Here is a 20,970-nt window from a genome sequence, read left to right as displayed (position 1 = left end):
TAAATTGTCTTCCTCTACTTTTGGCTGAAAGCAAATTGTCTTAAATCAAATATGACAAAGCTAAAAAATCTTTTCCCTTTGACTTCTAGTAGATAACTTTTCTGCTTTTACCATGTTTCATGACACTGCAATCTATTGTACCTGGGTATGAAATCTGATCTCCTGCAGGAGACTGTAGCCTCCCTGACAATCCACTTCGCTTCTCTGAGCATGAAAATACTACGCAAATGATCAAAAGCAGGTTCATACAAAATTTCTGTCTTCATCTCCTGTAACATGAATATATGAAAACATTAAATTAGATTAAATATTCACAATGAGAGTACACTTGCTCCTTGGGGTCTGTCAAATGAAGCAGATAAAAGAAGAAGATAAGCTAGTGATTGGAAGCAGAAGCCAGACAAACAAATTTCAGAAATAAAATATGCTTTCTTAAATAAGTGGAAAAAGTAACTCCTGTACCAAAAGAAGGGGAAGGTTCTTAATCTCTAAGGGATGCATCTAATCAAAGGTTAGATGTTCCTTCAGTCTAGATGCTTGTAGTTGAAATAATCCTTGTTTCCCTTTTTAGTCAAAAGAAATCTAGCTCACACAGTCATCAGAAATCAGTGCATGAATCAACCCAACCTAAGGGAGGCATGTAAAATAAATGAGAGAAATCACATCCTAAAGTGTTCTCTCCACCAACTTTAAAGGAACCTTGGGTCAGAAAAAGGTACATGTGTTGTTAACATCTAAAGATAGGTGAGGTTAATCCCACTCTAGATGTATTCAAAACAAGTCCGTTTGTCACTTTGAGGAGATGCTTTTCAATAACTGAATAAAATTTAGTTGCTTATGATGGCCAGATGAATGAGAATATGGAGAGCTCAACCCTGATAAATGGGGTTATCACAGGCTTTCAGTGGTGGAACATATTTCCATAAAAAGTGGTAGAAAAATAGCATTTCAAAATGGAAGGAACTGGAAAAATCAGAAATTATCCCAGAGGAAATGTTAATAATTATGGAATAAATTTAGTAGGGTATGTTACAATTAGAAAGCTTTGATCAGTCCCTAATTACTAAAGGCCAGGGCAAAAATAACACAGAAAACTTATTACTCTTACACTTTCATCTAATATACCTTGTCTTGGGCAAAGTGAAGACTGGGTTACCAGGGAAAGTATCTGATGGAATCAGAAAATCCCTATATGCTCAAAACTTATTGGAAAGAAAACCAGTTCACCTTATTTTCTGATGTAAATGATAATAACCAACCAACCAAATAAATAAACAAACCCCCCATTCTCTGTTCTTATTTGTATCTGGATTTCTGTTCTATGCCTGAATTTATCACTTCGCTTTTTGAAGTTTTTATGATTTCTTTAAATAGATTATGAGTTTCTTGCATTTGTCAGTTCTCTTTCAACAGTAGCAAGTTACACAGAGAAAGACATGCTGCAGAAAGCAAAACAGAAAGACTGTTACTTAATTACTAAAATCAAAGTAATGCAGAACAAAAGACCTCATCCTTCATCCTTGGTTTGGCAAAACCAAGACATGACAGAGTGTCACTTCAGGGAAAATCTCCCAGAAATTATTCTTTAGCACTCTCTTTTATCTTTGAATTGTCTAACTTCCATTTTCATTAATCGTTTATACTTGTTTAACATGATCTTACAACGAACAGTGTATAAAGTCAATAGGTTTAATATAATTTCTTTTGTATTTTTGTCATAGCAATCTTATCTCAGAATTTAGCTTAACTCGACACACATTCTACATCTGAAATACAGAGTTCATCACATGTTGCTGTTTTAAATGCCAGCTTTGTTTCTGTTGTCTGTTCAATCAAAGCACAGTCTGATCCTAGAAGGTCGACAAAACATAAGGTAGATAGAACACATTCTCATCCTAAGAAACTTATTGATTTATAGGTTTTTGGTCATTTTGGTTTGCTTTTTTTTTTTTCTCTGCAATAGCAAGATTAGCAAGAGTTAAATACAACCTACATCCAGGGCAAATAATTTATTTTATCAATGCATCATTAATTCACTAAAAGTCTGCTTTACAACTTAATTTCTTTCCTACTTATTTTAGTCTAAAAGCTTCTATGAAGGTTAACAGCAATCTCTCTTTATTCAGTTTTGATCTTTGTACTTTATCCAACAACAGCTGTTTACATCTCTCTTCTATTTTTCATTCCAGTGGCTTCTGTCCACCTGTGTTGCTGCTGTAAAGATGCTGTTTTCTTCTGCCTGTGTTTTGTTTTTCACTTCTGTCATCTTCTGTGGGTCTTTCAAAGAAGAGGCTCAGTCAGATGTTCATCTGATTCACATCTGCAGTGCCATATCTGAGTACCACCATCCTTAAAAGAAGTGGCGAATGAAAGTTTTTAGAAATACTGGCATAGATAAAAATATAGGATTCAACTCATTTCCTCTTAGTGAAGAGATTCTTAAAATAGTTTGTCTGCACTGAATGTAAAAATATAATATGTGTTCATTCCACCAAGTGAAGATGTCTACAGTATAAATGTTTACATGTATAAATGTGGAGGGACTATCACTACAGCCCCCTCTTCCATATGTACACATACTCAGTACAACTAAGGTCAATAATTTCTGTTATAATACACATTGCTTATGCTGCTTTTAAGTGCATTTAACAGCCAGACATAAAATACATTCCTCAGATGTCTCTCATGATATCCTTGGCTTTTCACCAAGTATATGAACACTTATTATTACAAGATCTATATGCAGTATAAATGTGCATACGACAAAATTGCTATAGTACCATTTAATCTTCCAAAACAATTTCTCCGTATATTTTTAAAGTAAAAAATATGCATCCTGCAAATACATTGAGAATCAAGCCAAGGTTATTATTTTTCTGAAGTAATGTCTTGATGTGTCAAAGACCCAAGCTCAAGTTGTGACAGTAGTTTTAGAAACTGTATTGTCTTGTTTTTACTTCTCTTCCTCAGTTTCCCCATTAAAAAAAATGGCAGTTATGAAACTGGTCTCCCCTGGAAAACACCAACAAAACAACTATGAAATATAGAATACTTTCCCTCCATCTCATGAGTTATAACTGCACAAGCCTCTGGACACAGCTGTTTTGACAGGGGCTAGAAACTGGCACTTCAGCTCAGGGTAACTCACATTGCATTAAGACTTTGAAGATACCAAAATGAAAGTTGGTTGTCTATATATTTGTGACTATCACAGCTAATTTTGAAGCATCTATTTTGCTGATAAATATTTAAATGAACCATGGAAGCAATGATGTTGCAGCATTATGTAGTTTTCTGCAGTAGGCATAAAAATACACTCCAGCTGCAGTGCCTCTGAATACTAAATGTTCCCTTTATTCATTTCTAGTTCTTTTTTATGAGCAATAAAACACATCATTCTCTCAGTTCTGCTTTTTACACTTAGGACCATAATGAAATGCTGTGAATGAATATGGATTGGAAATCTAGAAGAAAAAAACACCACAACAAAATGTCATCACTAACACTAAAGACTTTATAAGCTGTAGAGCTGCAATTTTTGTGGACATCTCTTTCAGGATATTTTCAAAGAGGTACCCAAATCATGACAGGCAAGCAGACTGACTTAACACAATCATTTCACATTGCACAGAATTGTCTCCAAGTAAAATTGCCAACGATTGTTCTCATTTGAAGAACTTCATAGCATCTACAAAGGAATCATAGGCAGAAATTTGCCGTATGAATTTGAATTAGCTCTACGGGGGAAACAAACAGCTTGGGGATTCCTGAATAACAAAGTTTTGGTGAAATAGTAATTATCCCCTGTGCTTACAACACAGTTCACAGAGCTCTGCAATGCCCTCAGGCAGTCAGTACAGGGTTTGTATTGTGCATCAACAAAAAGCTGTGTTTCCGAAGAGAAGCACAGTACCTGCTAACAGTGCATTACCCCCTAGATAATTTAGTGTTACAGAAGAGATAGATGTTCACAATGATGCTTGGACAGCCTCATGCTCTCTTCCCTTTGTACTTAGATTCTTTCCAAATATAAAAGTACTTTTCCTTCATAGGTGAGTATAAATATCAACATGGCAGAGGAAAAAAATATAGCGGGAAAGAAGGGAAGTATTTTAGAGATTTGAGATTGCTGACAAGCAGAAAAGGATTTTAAAGGCATTTAGGTGCCTATGGGAACCACATAAGTAACCTTGCCTTGTAAACTAGAAGTTATGTTGCCTTTGAAGACTTTTCATCACAAATAAGTCCAGAACACCAAAGTAAGCAGTTTGCCAATTTTTTGTTTCCTTCAGTGTAAATCTAAAGCAGTGATTTTCAGTATCTTCTCGTCTGTGAACTCCTGGGGGGTTTTGTCACTTCAGTGTTATATAGCAAATTTAAGCCTTCAAACATCTCAGCTGTGTTAGTTATGACAACCCATCAAGGAAAATGGGTCAAGTGGCATTCTAGACTAATCCAAAATTACTATTTTCCAGGCCACTGAAAACCTGAATAGGCACGGAAAGGAAGAGTGCAATGACACCAGCCCCACCTTCAGGCCAGGAAGTCTTTGGGTGCCAATGAAGAAGAGATGGATTTAACCCCATTCATAAATAAAGTCATATTTTTGGATGGAACTTGTTAACTGCATATTCATGCTGTGTGACAGGACAGCACAGAAGGTGGAAAAACTAGTAATTTAATTAATAAGTGGAAAATTTGGAAGTAATGAAGACTAGAGCAAAAAAATGATATTGTCAGCCCCTGAGCCAGCCTCTTTGAAGCTATATCTGGTCCATGGTCATGACAATCACACAGTTAGATCTACTTGACACAGAGAGATCCACTGCAGCTTGTCTGTAAAACAGACACCTTTGGTTCTTGTGATGTTCTTGGAACTTTCACCTTTAGAGGTTTGTACAGTACTTTGCACAATGTTGCTTTACTCTTATTTTCTCAGTACAGCGCTCTTCTCCCTTAATCTTAAGTAGCTGACCACCTTTTGATTATTTTTTTTTAAGACCAAAGAGGAAAGGAAGGACAGGAAGGGAGGAAGGAAGACCGTCTGTTTTTTGTTTGTTGGTTGGGTTTTGGTTTTGTTGTTTGTTTGTTTTTTCTCCAGATAATGGAAAGATGGATGATAAGGGGGTTCAAACACCTCCCATAAGAAGACAGGCTGAGAAAGCTGGGGCTGTTTGGTCTGGAGAAGAGAGAGAAGGCTGCGTGGAGACCTCATAGCAGCCTTACAATATCTGAAGGGGGCCTACAATGATGCTGAAGAAAGACTCTTCATCAGGGACTGCAGCAACAGGATAAGGAGCAATGGGTTCAAACTTAAACAGGGGAAGTTTAGTTTAGACATAAGGAAGAAGTTCTATACTGTGAGGCTGGAACAGCTTGTCCAAAGAAACTGTGAATGCTCCATCCCTTGCAGTGTTTAAGGCCAGGCTGGACAGAGTCTTGGGTGACTGCTCTTGTGAGACCGCACCTGGAGTATTGTGTGCAGTTCTGGTGTCCTCAACATAAAAAGGACATGGAACTGCTGGAACAAGTCCAGAGGAGGCCCACGAGGATGATCAGGGGACTGGAGCACCTCCCGTATGAAGACAGGCTGAGAAAGTTGGGGCTGTTCAGCCTGGAGAAGAGAAGGCTGCGTGGGGACCTCATAGCAGCCTTCCAGTACCTGAAGGGGGCCTATAGGGATGCTGGGGAGGGACTCTTCGTCAGAGACTGTAGTGACAGGACAAGGGGTAATGGGTTAAAACTTAAACAGGGGAAGTTTAAATTGGATACAAGGAGGAAATTCTTTCCTGTTAGGGTGGTGAGGCACTGGAATGGGTTGCCCAGGGAAGTTGTGAGTGCTCCATCCCTGGCGGTGTTCAAGGCCAGGTTGGATGAATCCTTGGGTAGGATGGTTTAGTGTGAGGTGCCCCTGCCCATGGCAGGGGGGTTGGAACTAGATGATCTTAAGGTCCTTTCCAACCCTAACTATTCTATGATTCTATGATTCTATGACATAGTTTTGCATGTGGTGTCCTGCCCATGGCAGAGGGGTTGGAACTTGATGATCTTAAGGTCCTTTCCAACCCTAACTATTCTATGATTCTATGATGGTATGTATCAAGAGACTCGGTGTAGTCACCCCACTTAGTTTTTAGGAGTTAGGCATGGTTTACAGTACTAAACTGAAGTTAACAATCTCAGCTATCCTTAAGTGGCCCATTTGAGGAGAACAGGGAGTCTGTACCAGGCTTGTAATGAACAGCATGTAGCCAGCTTTGATCCTCAAAATGTATGTTTGGTCTCCATGTTGTGTGAACACCAATAAACTCTTCCTGGACCACAAGTGACCCTGAAGGCAATATACTACATTCATACTGGGGCTATGCTAACAAATCCACTGGGCTCAAATAGACTCTGTGCATCTGGGGCATCTACAACCTGTGCCAGTGTGTCATCACTCTCTTTGTAAAAAATATTGTCCCTAGAATTAGGGAGTTATCCCTGTGATCATTCTGGAATAGCAAACAACTATGACACACAGCAAACTGAAGCTGGACTGCCCCTGAGTGCCTTGGATTTGTTACAGAGTGTTTTGCTTGTTTAGCTCTGGCAGGTTTATAGCTGGGCTTGTTATCTCTACCTTGCTGTGTCCCTGAGCACATCATGTGCCTGTGCAGAGCAACACAGGGAAGAGCAAAGCAATGATGGCATAGAAGTGCTCTCTGGGATCCCAAAGCCGCGAACAGGTTTGGTTTTGTTGTTCTGGGTTTGGGTTTTTTTTCACATCACTCATGAGCAGTAACTACATTTGCTTGCTGTGTACAGTGGTTCAATGATGTCAGGGTGAGTTCTAGAAGGAATCAAAGATGTCATTCCCATGAAAGCAAAATGGGAATGAAGAGGAAGTTTTAAAAAATATAATAAAGGGTAATATTAAAATATTGCAACTGTCTATGCTAATTGGCAACAGGCTTAAAATTCTATGAAAGGGGATTAAAGATGTGGAAAGCATTTTAGTTCAGAAACCAACAAACATAATTTTAAGAAGGAAGATTAGAAGCTGTAAGATTCCTATCTAGCTCACTGATGATAAATGTAAATACGATGTCATACAGAGCAGAGGCAGCCTTTTCAGTCTCACACAAAGCGATTGATGAGGGAGAGAGCTCAGAACTGTATGCAGATTCTTCACTTGTAAATAGAATTGTTTACAGATGACCAAATCTTCTTTCAATCACCACTAAAGGTATCACATGAGACAGCAGCTCTAGGTCTATTTTACCTTGCAGGTAATGAGTCTGACAACTGCAACATCCTGGTAAGGCCTAGATAGAAGATGAAGTGTAGGCCCAGAGACAGACAGAGCAAGACAGCTCTAATGACCAGCATTAACAAGGATTCTGACCATTATTAAATCTGTGGTTTTATGGAAAGAAAAAAAAAGTAACATTTCTATATTGTTTATTTCACAGCAAATAATCTAATGACAGCAAATTAGGCATCTAAATCCAAGAGGACCAGTGCTATGACTTCTAGTGGTTTGAACAGTTACATATCTGGCAATTAGAATTGAAAGGTGCAACCGGCAGGGTGTTTTGACAGTTATTTCAAAGAGGTTTTGGAAGGAGAGAACATAAGATTCATTTTAATCCTTTTTGTCTATGCAAAAGAGTGGAAACAGTTACTGGATGTTTGAAGAAGAGAATAATGTGTCATTTTTTATTTCCATGCTGTTTCTATGAAATTATTCCAGGAAAACTGCATGCCTTTGTACACTGCTGCTGGAAAAAAAAGAAAAAAAGAAAAGCTTACAGAAAATATTCGACACTACTTATCTGCAAAACAGACATTTGCTGCTGAGCGGGTCATGCTACGCTCATTTATAGTCAGTGGGAAAAAACAGGCACTTTTCATGTGCAAGTCATATAACATATTTCGGATATTTATCTTAAGGTGAGATAAATCATGTCCTGGTTTTCACTGAGATGTCCAGTGACTGCCAAGAATCAAAAGAAAATAACTCCAGCAGAGATATTTCTGTTGCAAACATTGTTATTTAATTGTATAAATCACAGAGTGAATGACGAAAAAGAAAAAGTCTGTTTTAGTTATTGTAAAGATGATTTATAGGTGACTGATAATATTCTAAGATGAAAATACCATATTGGAAGGAAATGAGGCCTTCTGATAAGCTCTTTAACCTAATGGTAAAAGACATAGGAGGAAGGCTGAAAAGTAAAATCAGATTACTTCATATTAGAAATGAGGTATATTTTTAGTACTCAAAATAATAACAACACTAAATTAAGCCATAAATTCTTCTTTTCTGATTTCTTCAAGTCAAAATTAATTTCTTTCTGGAGGACATGCCTTAGCCAGACACAAATCATGGAGAACAGTCTCAGGATGGGTTGAATTTCATAGAATCATAGAATGATTTAGCTTGGGAAAGATCCTTAAGATCACATAGCCTGGTCATAAACCTAACAAGTCCAAACAAACCTGCCAAGTCCACCATAGAATCATGTCCCTAAGCGCCACATCTACAAGTCTTTTAAATGCCTCCAGTGATGGTGATCCAACCACTTTCCTGAGCAGCCGGTTCCAATGCTTGGCAAACCTTTCAGTGAAGAAATTTTTCCTAGTATCCAAGCTACCCCTTCCCTGGCACAACTTGAGACTATTTCCTCTCATCCTATCACTTGTTACCTGGGGGAAGAGGGCAATCCCCACATTGTTGCAACCTCCTTTCAGGTAATGGTAGAGAGCTATAAGGTCTCCCCTCTGCCTCTTTTTCTCCAGCCTAAACAAACCCCGTTCCCTCAGCCATTCTTTGTAAGACTTGCTCTCCAGATCCTTCACCAGCTTCATTGCTCTTCTTTGGGTGACAAATGCAGTCGTACGAAGTAACTATGGTCTTCCTTTCTGTCTTTCTGTCCTGTCTTTCCATTTCTCTCTTTAGCTCTTTCTTTTTTAACATGGTGTGTAACAGAAGTGGTTACATTCATTTTGCTTGCTCACAGAAAACATTTTTCTTAATCCTTAATAGCTGTTTTGCTTTTCAGGGTGGTTCTTTTTTTTTTTTTTTTTTTGGTTGTGGGTTGTTTTTGTTTGTTTGTTTGTTTGGGGGGAAGACTGTTTTGTTGGTTTATTTTTATATATATGTTAAACTGTGGTTTGTAACAATTAAGTAATTAAGTAATTAAAACCAAATAAAAGACTTCATAGTGTAGGTTTAGAAAGAACAAGGTCTGCTCAATTCAGCAGGGTGTGATTCTCTATATGATTCAGAGACTGAAACATTTTGAAACACACACAATATGAGCTTAACATATCATGTATTTGGCAGGTATGGTGATTGCCACAGATTCTGGTAAAACTTTAGAGACTGTTGGCTGTGGTTAGGACCAATGTCTTCACTGGATAGTTGGCCAGTGCAGGCTAGTCTTTGCAGTACAGCCATGTCCCTTTTCTCAGCAAACTACAAGATCGCCCCCAGATTTGCTTGTACATTAGGGCCAGGTCTGATACCTAAATTTGTGGTTTTTACACTCCGGATATTCAAGTAATGTAATAAAATCAAAGCAGACACATCCGTCATATCTTATCATAACCCATGGAAGGCTGATTAAGTAATCTCAGGGCTGGTGGATCCAAGTCCTCTCCATACAAGAGAGCAAAGAATGGGATCCTTCCTTGCTAGTAGGGATAATATGATCATATTGCTACTATATAAAAAGAAGGAAGATACTAGAGGAGCTCTGATTGCTTAAACATTTTCCCTCAGAAGATTTCCAAGTCTGGGTCTGGAGAAGAAGCTCATTTCAATGTCTTCCCTGAGCTTAAGAAAAAGAGTTTAGATATTGCACACAACTCAACATTGCACATTAATCCTCAGAGACTGTATAAAGAGATTCACCAAGTATATTAGACTAATTAAATCATCCTGTTTGGATCATGGACATTCCTCTTACATATATCTCCACATCTCAGATAAGCATTTAGTGTGTATTGCCTGGCTTCTGCCTTCTGTCACTATCTAGTGTTATTAAATCTTCTGTAACCTGCTACATCTGAATTTTGATCATTCACTCATGAACTATTTATAGCAAAGAACCTTGGCTCTGATCTTAACATGGGTTTATAATTATGTGATAAATCATTAACTAGCAAAAAAAAATTTGTGTTTAACAAGATTGTTTTTGCCATTTTGTCAAACACATTAACCTTGTTCAAGGTATGTGCTTGTTTCGCCCCATTATCCATCACACAACTGCAACATCAGTGTAAAAGTTATCTGTCTTTTGCCTGCAGGTATATTTTGAATTTTTTTCACTAATGATAGCTCAATCTTTCCTAAAAGTCTTATGAAAACAAGCAATGCAGATTTTAGTGATCTCTGCCTAGACAGCTCTATTCCTATGACGCTGCTGTTTCAGGTCCCTCAGTTAATGCAAAACCTGACCTGCTTACAAATCCTGCACAGCAGTAACAACTGGTGAGGGTTTGGCATGAATTTGCATTGATTTTAGCACTTCTTTTTTTTTTTTAATTATCTATCCATTGACTAAAATTTTCTTCTGAACAAAACAAACATTTATTTTATGTGACGAAAACTAGTTTACCTGGAGAATATGCCACATGTTGCCGTGAAACACAGAGAAAACCTTACTTGTAGATTATTTAATTTCTAAAGAAGATATTGGTTAATATTACTAATCAGTAGCACAGGTTATGATCTCCAGCTGGCTAGACTAACTATAGTTGCAGGTACGCATGAACATTTATAGCAAGATAACAAGATATTGTGAGTCCTTATGGAAACTTCTTTCCAAGCACAAGGGAGAGTTTAAGCAAAAGATCACAGGGAAAGATCACTATAAATCCCTGTGAATCTTCATAATTTCTGGGTGAGGTCTTCACAGGTGGATTTTGGAGATTAGGATCACTCTTTTTCTCGAATCACTCTTTTTCTGCAAAGACCAGACTTTCAACTCCCTTTGGAGAACAAATTGACAGATCTTATAACCTTACAGTCCCAGAGTTCTGATTTGTAATTATAACAATTCTTCCCCTTTTCTTTCTTCCTCTGTTTTCCCTGGTACATAAAAGTAGAGAGGGGGTGTTGTTCAAGCATTTATGGATTTTTTTTTTTTTCATACACTTTACTTTCCCGAGAAATTCAGATTGTGGCTGTCAACTCCACTTCCCTCTGAAACAAAAACTTACCCCAAAATATTTACTTGCGCTTAAGATTCTCTTCTTTACAAAATTTGAGTTTCCAACCAAATAAGGTTGCAAACCTCATACAGAACTGAGTGTTTTTATTCAGTCCATGTTGGGCATAATTTTTTTATTCAGAACACATGGCTACAGAATAGGATTGCAAAGATGTTATCATGAAGAAAATATCGTTGATTTAAGCAATCTTTGAACTTTTAAGCCCCTTAGCAAACACATGCACAAGGGAAGAACTTGCTGTATGCCAAATGATGCTGTGTGAAGCCTTAAGGAGAACTTCCTCTTCCTGGGCACACCCTGAATTTAGTGGCCAATTAATACTGCTGATCTCAGGTCAAGTTCTTGCTTTTGCTTATATACAGTCTTGCACCTTGCTACTTCTATGTAGTTGAATAGTCACTAAGACTTGTCAGGCAGAGACTCTTGCATGCATTTCTAACTGCCCTGCTACCTCTGGGAGCAAAACATCTGTCAGGGAGAGACAGTGATAATAAGAAAGAAAAAGTCCACAGGTATACATAGAAATAAATGAGCTTCAACAGGTTACTGAAAGGAAATGGCTTCTTCTGTGGTTTTCATACCTCCTTTGTTCAATAAAATGCCAATAATTTGAGGGCACAGTGCTTAGTTATGGTTAGTACTCTAGACACCTCTGTGCTGTGTAAATAAGATTTATTTTGCCAATTTTTTTCATATGCATAGAAACATTTTTATTGTCATCATCATGATCCCCATCTCTACCTTCTAGCAAGTTGTAATTTTTATTGTTTTCCCTTGAAGAACTTCCTCTTATTTCTCTCTTCAAACTGAATTCTTGTTCTAGAGGAAAATAAGATTTTCAGAAGTTCTGAAAAATGCATGGAGACCTTGATCACATACTTTTTTATTTTAATTTTCCAGTCCTCCTTAATTTTTAAATTTTCCATAATTTTAGTTTTAACTGACCTTTTTCTTAATCCCTTCCATCTGGGCTCACAACTAGATTAACAGAACAATCTTTGCTAAAAGTTTATATTATTCAATTGTTTCTTTCTAATGCATGTTTCTAATGCTTTTTTAGCCATCCTAGGTTACATGGGACATCCACATGGGACTGACAGTACACAGCATCTACAAGAGACCAATGTATTCTAGATGAACAGTTGGAGGATATTAGAATACCCCTTTGGACACAAACAAGACCTCAAAGGGAGAATTAGTGTCTTTAAAAATTACATTTATGGTCTTCTGCTTGGCCTTCACTAGCAGAACATAAAGGTAGAGGTTTCCTATAGGTCCTGCAGCAAGAGCAACGTAACTACACAAGCATTTTATATGTCCAAGAGGACAGCATTTAGGCAACTGCCTATTACCCTGCCCCTGGTGTCTTATGGCTAACTGTCCAGCCTCAAGCAAACCACCTTAGATGTTTTTCCCATTAAAAAGAGCAATATACTTTCCAAAGTGAGATTCATGAAGATTATTTAGATACAAAACAACACATTTTTGCATGAACAGTGGTAATAGACACAGTACAACTAGCTGACATCAAAGACTAAATTTTTCATCAGCAGCCTGCAGTTAGACCAGCATTATCTGACTGTGAAACTGCAGCCTTGAGAGATGGAACTCCCAGCTGAGGTGGGAAGAAAAGGTAACTTCTTACACAACCTGATCTTCAAAAACTTCTTAGCCATGATTTTCAGGTCCTTTTCACCACTAGTAATGGTGTATCTTAAAAAGGAGAATAATAATAAAAAAAATATGACCCTTCTTGAAATTATTGAGGGAAAAAAGAATGACAATCTGGCTTTGTTTGGTAAAATCTACATGATTCAAGCAAAGAAGGAATTTCACCATTGTTTGTGTTTATTTTGCTGCTTATCAGGAATAGCTTTGTCTAAACTGCTAGGAAGATCATCATCCTAGTCATCCTGGAGCACTCAGGACACATCAGTCAGTCATCCTGGATAAATCAGTCATCCTGATGTCCTGCAGTGCCTTAAGACCCTCTTTTTTTTCCCTATGTGAATGCCTGGGCTTCCGTCCAAAATAAGCCAAGGTGCATAAAGGGATAGTTTTTTCCTGGCATGTAGTTGGGTGGCATTAATATGCATTTCTAATCACATCTTCATTTTGTGGCACAACCAGGGTGGTGGACAGGCTCTAGTCGCATCATGAGACCCACAGGAACAAAATTAATACAGATAAATCCACTATACTATGTGTAGTGGTTCTCAAGTAAAATTCTGCCAAGTTCTACTCTTTCTACAGTGGAGCTGTTTTAACTAATTGTTTAATCTTGTGAGATTATCCTATGGTGTTTACTAAAGTACATAGTTTCTGTATTTTACTATGTGATTTGCAAAGGTGTTTCATGAAATACACTTAATATATCATTTCCATGAGAAGGACATAATGATAGGGGTGATATAACAATATGACCTAGAAAGGAGAACAAACTTGTAACTTCTCTCTCCTTCATTAAAAAAAAAAAAAAAAAAAAAAAAGAAAAAAAATCTGGGAAGGAAAATTACTCTGGTTAGAATTATAGCTCTGACTATTTTCACCAAAAACATATTTTAAAATGCATTACATTATTGGGATGAGAAAACCTTTTCACTGGAAAAATAAAATTACCAGCTCTTCCAACATATTATTCATAGTTATAATTGTTAACATTTCAGCTTGTTTCCCATATCATGTAAGGATCCCTTTGAGAATGGAATAAAATAACATCTTACTCAAGGAGCAATTAGTTTTTTTCCCCTCTGAGAAAACAGGAATCTTATTCTAACCATGTGGAAACCAATTAAACACACAGCCAGGAATGGGAATGAATTAGTGCTTGTGAGTAAAATTTACCATGACAGACTTAAGGGAGAGATTCTTTTACCCACATGGAAGTACCCGCTGGCATTAGGGAAGCTCTCATATTGAGGGTATCAGACATCCACACTGGCCTGGCAAACATGGCAGGATGTGTAGTAGGTTTGTGCCCTTCTGGAGCACAACTGTCAAGCTGGCAAAGCCTCAGGAAGCCTAATTTTCCTGATTTTGTTTAGGAATCAGAATCCTACCCTATATCTCCATTGATTATGAAGGGAACAACAGGTGATATCCACCTCTGAGTTAAATGTTATAATGTTGGTATCCACTTCTAGTGAGCTAGATCCACCTCATCCTTTCCTTACAGCAGTATTTAACAGCAGTAGAGGATAAAACACCATATTCCTTTTTACCTTTGGCTTTTTCAGTCTGTAGAACTTGCACAAAGAGGCTCAAACAGAAGAAGGTCAGTTCATCTGTGAAGTCTTCACAGCAGGGAACATTTGTCTGGTGTAAAATAAAAGTGCTGTGTTTCTATGCTTTTATCTCCTTCCATCTTGGGAAGAATTGTTACTTTCTCCTTACTATCCCAAGCCAGAAAGGGGTGATTTCAGACTAAGATGTACTTTAGGGCTTTACTTGGGTCTCCAACACCCTCTGAGGGCTATATGCCAGATGGGAGAAGAGAGAACGTACTGGGGAACATGCTAATCATCATTGACAACTGCGCTACAACTCATGCTGGCTTCAGGGAAATATTCTGATCATGGAAGGAGGGCTAAACAACATGCCACACTGACAAACAAAGGCACTTTTCACAGTAAGCCATAGCGACTAAGCAGACAAGTAAAACTAGCTTCTGTTGTGTTACATGCAACGTCAATCCATTTTACGTGCCTCACTGTGGTGACCTGAAAGAAATGTAAGGTTTGCTGCAGACAGTTTTTCTTCCATCTGGCTTGTTTCAAGACTGGGAGAAGAAAAAGAAGAATGGGTAGGAGGGGTGGAGTGAATACATGCAGCCCAAAGTGTTTTCAATAGATCATTAATTGAAATGTTGTAGATACTGTTTGCCTCAGCTGTGGCTGTTCGTAATAATTAGGTTGATGGATTCAGAGAGGAACAAAAAAACTGTCTATTTTCTCAGAAAGAAAGAAATTCAAGCACTGGGTTGGGGATTTGGGAGTCTAGTAAACTCCTGAACTTGGTAAATTGGACATGTACCAGTACTGGAGCCAGATGGGATGTACCCAGCAAGGAACTGGCTGACAAAATGCTGCCCTCTCCATCTTCTTTGAAAATTTGCAGTGAATAAGAGAGGTCCCCAGTGTTAAAAAAATATTTTTTTTTTTTAAAAAGCTATGTTAATCCTTACAAAAAGACAAGGAGGTACAGAGAGCTACATGCCAATTACCTCAGTCCCTGGGAATAATGCAAACCCCTGTACAAAGCATTTTTAAGGCATGAAAGAGAAACTTAGTTGAAGTCTGCATGGGCTATCATAATGCAAGAGTTCATCCTTTGTTGGTTCAGGGGACAAAAGAATCTTGAAAATAGAAAAAGTATGTTTTAACCATGCTAGTAACGGGAATGAGGATCTGGTCCACAGGACTGGTATGGGGAACCTCAGTTCCTCAGCAATGCTTGAGATGGGCAACTTATCATCCTTCTTTTAGCAGAGGTCTGACTGCAGAGAAGGGTGAAGTACACTTTGTGCAGAATACAAGATCTGGTACAAAGGACAGAAAGCTGCGTTTTTCAAGGTCTTTTCAAGACATTATGCATTATGCAACATATCTGCATTTAAAAAACACCACCACTTGCCCCTTTTGAGTGTATTCAGGTCTCGCTCTGGCATCTGAGATGGTCTTGCAAGTAATTATGAACTGTGACCTCCAGGAGTACAATCTAATGCAGAAGTGCAGTGGAGATACATGACTGGGTACAGGGAGAGAGAAATGCCTAAAATGGCTGAACTTCTATGCAAAGGTTGTTTATTTTGACACTGGAAGGAACCAGCTTCAGAAGAGACTTGCTGTTCTGAAATTTCCAAGTCTGACACTCTACTGAGGTCTGTGTCCAACCTAGTTTACCCCTTTGGTGGCAGGAAATGCTTCTTTCTGTGAGTTTCCCGGTTTAAAATATGCATAGACTAAAAAACCTACATCCTTTGGGATCAAAGGGGAAACAGTCTATCCACTTGATCTATGGGGATAATCCCACCTTTGATCAGACCTGTTTCTGCTTCTAAGCATTCTTGATTTTTTTTTTTCTTGACCTCAGTATACTGAATCTTTTGAGTGTTTTGTGTTTTAACTGCACCTTGCCTTCATTCTGCCGGATTTTCTAAAGAAACTCAAGAGGGCCGTGAGATTCACAGGAGTCTTTTACCCTCTCTGTTAAGCTCATGAAGTTTTCCTGGTAATGATATGGATGGAAAGTGTGAGAACTGAGAAACGAGGACGTCCCATGCTCTGAGGAGTGCCCGAGATGAGGACTGTCATCACAGAGCCACCCAAAATCTGGACTGATGAGCTACCGCTAACAGCTGGAGTAACAATGAGCACATAGTCAGCTGTGACACTGTGGCAAAAACCATAGCAACTTCTCTAAACACAGTCACTTGTGATCCTCTGGCTGTGCCTTAAAGCAGTCATTTCGCCCGAGGACTTACAGGTTGTTAGAACTCTGTTTCCTTTTACAGCAGTACAGGTGATACAAGATCACTGTATGTGCAATTTCAGCCTGGGCAAATCTCCAGGAAAGCTGCATCTCAGTAGTTAATTTAATTTGCCAATGCCACAACAACAGCTATAAAAGAATAGGTAATTGCTTTTCCTGGCGAAATAGGTGACCACTATGACCTTTACCTGACATAACCAGTTGTTTCTCCATCCGGGTCACCAGAACGGAAAATTACCCTGGCAAATTCCCTGATCCCTCTATGAGAAGTCTGACAAATTGCAGTTGAGAGTGTCTGGGTCAAAAGTATGGATTCCTCCAGTGACATGAGGGGTAAGGTCCATAAGCCTCCACAGATGTGGGAGTTCTCCATCCAGCTGCACCACCAATTCTCTGTGCTATATAAAGCTGATCACTCAGACCTGCTATAATAGGGGCACTTGAGTTAGGCATTTGGAGTCCAAACACAGTCAGTACTTTCTAACTCAGACACCTAAACACATTGGTATGAAATACCTAAGAGGCAGTCAACAGTCCTTTTTGCCACCTGGGTCTCAAAAGGTTGTCTTGTGTGGTGTGGAAGCAAAGTGATGTCTCTAGCATAGCTTGACCCAGAGAAGTGCCACTCATTGTGTCAATGCTCCACACTACAGTCTTGTGGGGTTTTGTTCTAAAATGTGACCTGGATGGAGAGACACAGTTTTCTATTGAAGGAATGCTCACTTACCAGTTGCACTGAAAGATCCTGAAATATTAACAACCTTTTATAGAGACACCCCCACCCAAAGGAACTCTGAAATAAATAGTAATGCTTACAAAGTAATAAACACCATAGTGCCTTTTATTTTGGTTCTTGATTTCTAGAGAAATATGGTGACAACTTTCAAAAACTTTCTGTTCCAGGTGGATATTTTTATTTTTGATTACAGCTAAGTTTCTTCTCTATTGATATCAACACAGAAACTAGAGATTTAAAAAAAAAAGAAATAAAAAAAAAGAGAAAAATTTTAGATTTCATTTAAATTTAGTCTTTCCTCTTGCAGGGTAATTTTATATTAGATACAAGGTGTCAGGGCAAAATCACACATAGAAGGTGCCATTCTCCTTTCACCGACCCTATGTCCTGGCTTCAGCTGTGGCAGTCATTTTTCTCCTTCTTAGCAACTGGTGTAGTGCTGTGTTTTCAGCTTTAGTCTGAGAACAGTGCTAACACAGATGTTTTTAGTTGTTGCTAAGTAATGCTTACTTCAATCAAGGACTTTTCAGTCTCATGCTCTGCCAGGGAGGAGGGGAAGTGGGGAGGAAACAGAGACAAGACACCTGACCCAAACTAGCCAGAGAGGTATTCCATACAATGGCATGTCATGCCCAGTATATAAACTGGGGGCAGTTACTTGGAACAGCTAGATTGCTGCTTGGGTCAGGCTGGGTGTTGGTACGCAGGTGGTGAGCAGTTTTATTCTCTTCCCTTGTTATTTCCTTTATCATTATTGTTATTGGTGGTAGCAGTAGTGGTTTGTGTTATACCTTAGTTACTGGACTGTTCTTATCTCAGCCCATGGGAGTTATATTCTTTCTATTCTCCTCCCCATCCCTTAAAGAGTGAAGGAGGAAGAAGGCGGGGAGTGAGTGAGCAGCTGCGTGGTTCCATGTTACCGGCTGGGTTTAAACCATGACACCATAGAAAACTGAGACAGCTAGTGTGGATGTTTCTATATAGCTGGGTGAAATGAATTTCACCCTCCTTTCTAAAACTTACAATAAATATCATGACAATTTGGAACACTGATTATTTCGTACATGGCAAATACTATTTTTTCCTTAATTTTTATTCTGTTGAAATATTAGAATTATATTTTTTCCTTTCCTGGCTAACAAATGCTAGGCACCAGCTTCAAAACTTATCCCTTCGTGACCATATCAGAAAATAAACTTGTTTTAAACAGTTCCAAACAGGTGGTGGATTATCTTTAGAATATTTTCTCATTTGAGCAAGAAATTTAGATTTAAAATTCAAGTTGATATTTTGGGATTCAAGAGCTTTTTTAGTGTCTATCAAATTAATGATTTTTAGTAACAAGAATATGTAAGAAAAGGGCTATGCACACAAACTGACACTGAAGTCATATCTTTTGAATAAAACAAGATAGTGGATGCTCAAAATCTCTGAAAAGCAGACCAGACAATACTTCTGCTGAAGTCATGTACCTACTTCTGCTGCTGCTTATTTTTCAACTGAAATAACAACCTTTTGTTTGAGAATCACCATTAGTTGCTGTGGAGATAATTATGAGTCCATGGGAAAAAAATGGTAATTCTAGGTGAGGATATGAAAAGAGAGAAATTCCTGGAGCAACAAGACCTTGAGAGCAGATTTCTTAATAATTAAAAAAAAAAAAAGCAAACAGAAGGCTCTGGGCTAAAAAACAGACTACCTGTCTGTGTGAAAGAAAAAGGTCTGTTACAAAGGATTTAACTTTTAGTATTCATAAGCACCTGCAAAGTAGGCATTTCTGCCTCAATTAGGCCCCCAGGGCTCCTTCAAGAAGATCTGATCAATTCAGTCAATTGACACTAAGCTTCAATTCATCTCATCTTCAACTAGACATATAACGTAGGTGAGATTAGCCATGCTGCACAGCTAACTGGTTTTGTTTGTGGATGGTCAGGGAAGCCATGGGGGAAAAAGCTTATATACACTTCTAGGTCTGATGAGCAGTGTAGGAAATCCTACCCAAGGGAAAGACAACTGAGACAGTAAATCCAGTGTTTCGTATGCAAAGATTATCCAATGTCCCTCTCCTTATGCCTCATTTTTCCTCACCATGTACCTGCTGGTTGCAATGGACACAGTGGTCATGAAGCAGAGAATTATTTCTCCTGTATCTTTTACATATCAGACCCAGCAGGTAAGCTATGAGTGAAAGAAAAGGTTTGATATAAAAGATCCCTTTGAAGGCAATAGGCAGAGGCACTACACAGCAGCCACAAAACAGACATTGCTGTGCGGGGCTCTGTGCTTACAGGAGCCACCTAAAAATCACAGAAACATTACAGCCTCACATAATCCAGTCCATGCATTAATTCAGGTTGAAACCATTTGGGAATAGAGCTGAAGAGCTCCCAACCTCAATCCACACACAATAACATACCTTGACCTGCAAAATCAAGCAGGGGAATAGAACAGCTCTTATCTCCTCTATACTGACCAGAAAGAGACCGATGACAAATATCTACATGTCTTCTAAAGAAGAGCAGAAAATGAATTTTTGATTGTGTCTATGTAACAGAAACATAAGCCCTGGCCAACAAAAGCATGATGGAATTCCTAACTTGTGGTATAGCATATATATATATATTTCAAGTATATCTGGAAATGTAGCTTGGATGAAGAAAAAATAATACTCCTGCGGAGCCACCTGAGGATTTGTTAATGACAGAAAAATACATTTTCACATGATCAAATAATTTTGAACATTGCTCCTACAAGTAAATTTGGTCCAAGGAAATTTTTTTGTTGTTGTTGTTGTTCCAGGGCCTTTGGCTGTCATGTGTTAAACTCCAGAGTAGTCCTCAGCCCTAGAAAAGGGATATAAAGGATAAGAAGGGAAAGTAGGACTGCTCCATCCCAGGACAGGACTACCTCTTTCACTTCTCCCACGAAAAAGATCCTCTGAGTTTTCCCTCTTGAGTCAACCTTCATGATAGATACTTCTTGGATTTATCATCTTCCCCTCTGGAAATTTCTTTTTCTTGTAAAATCAAAATTAAAGAGTGTCATTGGGGTAGATTATACATAGATTAGCAAATAGTTCTGCACATTCTCTACTCTTTCTCAGCTTAGCTGCCCTTTGCAGATTAAGTGGGAACTGAAAAGTCTGAGAACAATTTATAGATAAATGTGTTCCAGGAAAAACGTCAAGACCTCTTTGGGCAGTTGACATCGTGCCACATTTGTCATCTTCAGATTTTCTTGCACTTTTATATGAAATATTTTATCTTGAGCATTGTAGCACATACTAAACTGCTCAGATAGGGCAAAAAATATGGATTGTTATGCTATTTCAATTGTAGAGACTGTATTTTTTTTTTTACCATCCATTGGGAATTTTGTTGATAAGTATTACTTGAATTATTCTAAAGCCATCACTTTTTTTCATAGATTCCAATGAGCAATTTATAGCTCTGTAAAGTCATTCCCTGGTGGCCTCAGTCAAGCCTAAACATTTACATCAGAAAGCAAAACCTAACATGTTA

The sequence above is a fragment of the Lathamus discolor genome, chromosome 2 (genome assembly GCF_037157495.1).
Source record: "Lathamus discolor isolate bLatDis1 chromosome 2, bLatDis1.hap1, whole genome shotgun sequence".
NCBI lineage: Eukaryota > Metazoa > Chordata > Aves > Psittaciformes > Psittacidae > Lathamus > Lathamus discolor.
Note: the sequence above shows the minus strand (reverse complement) of the source record.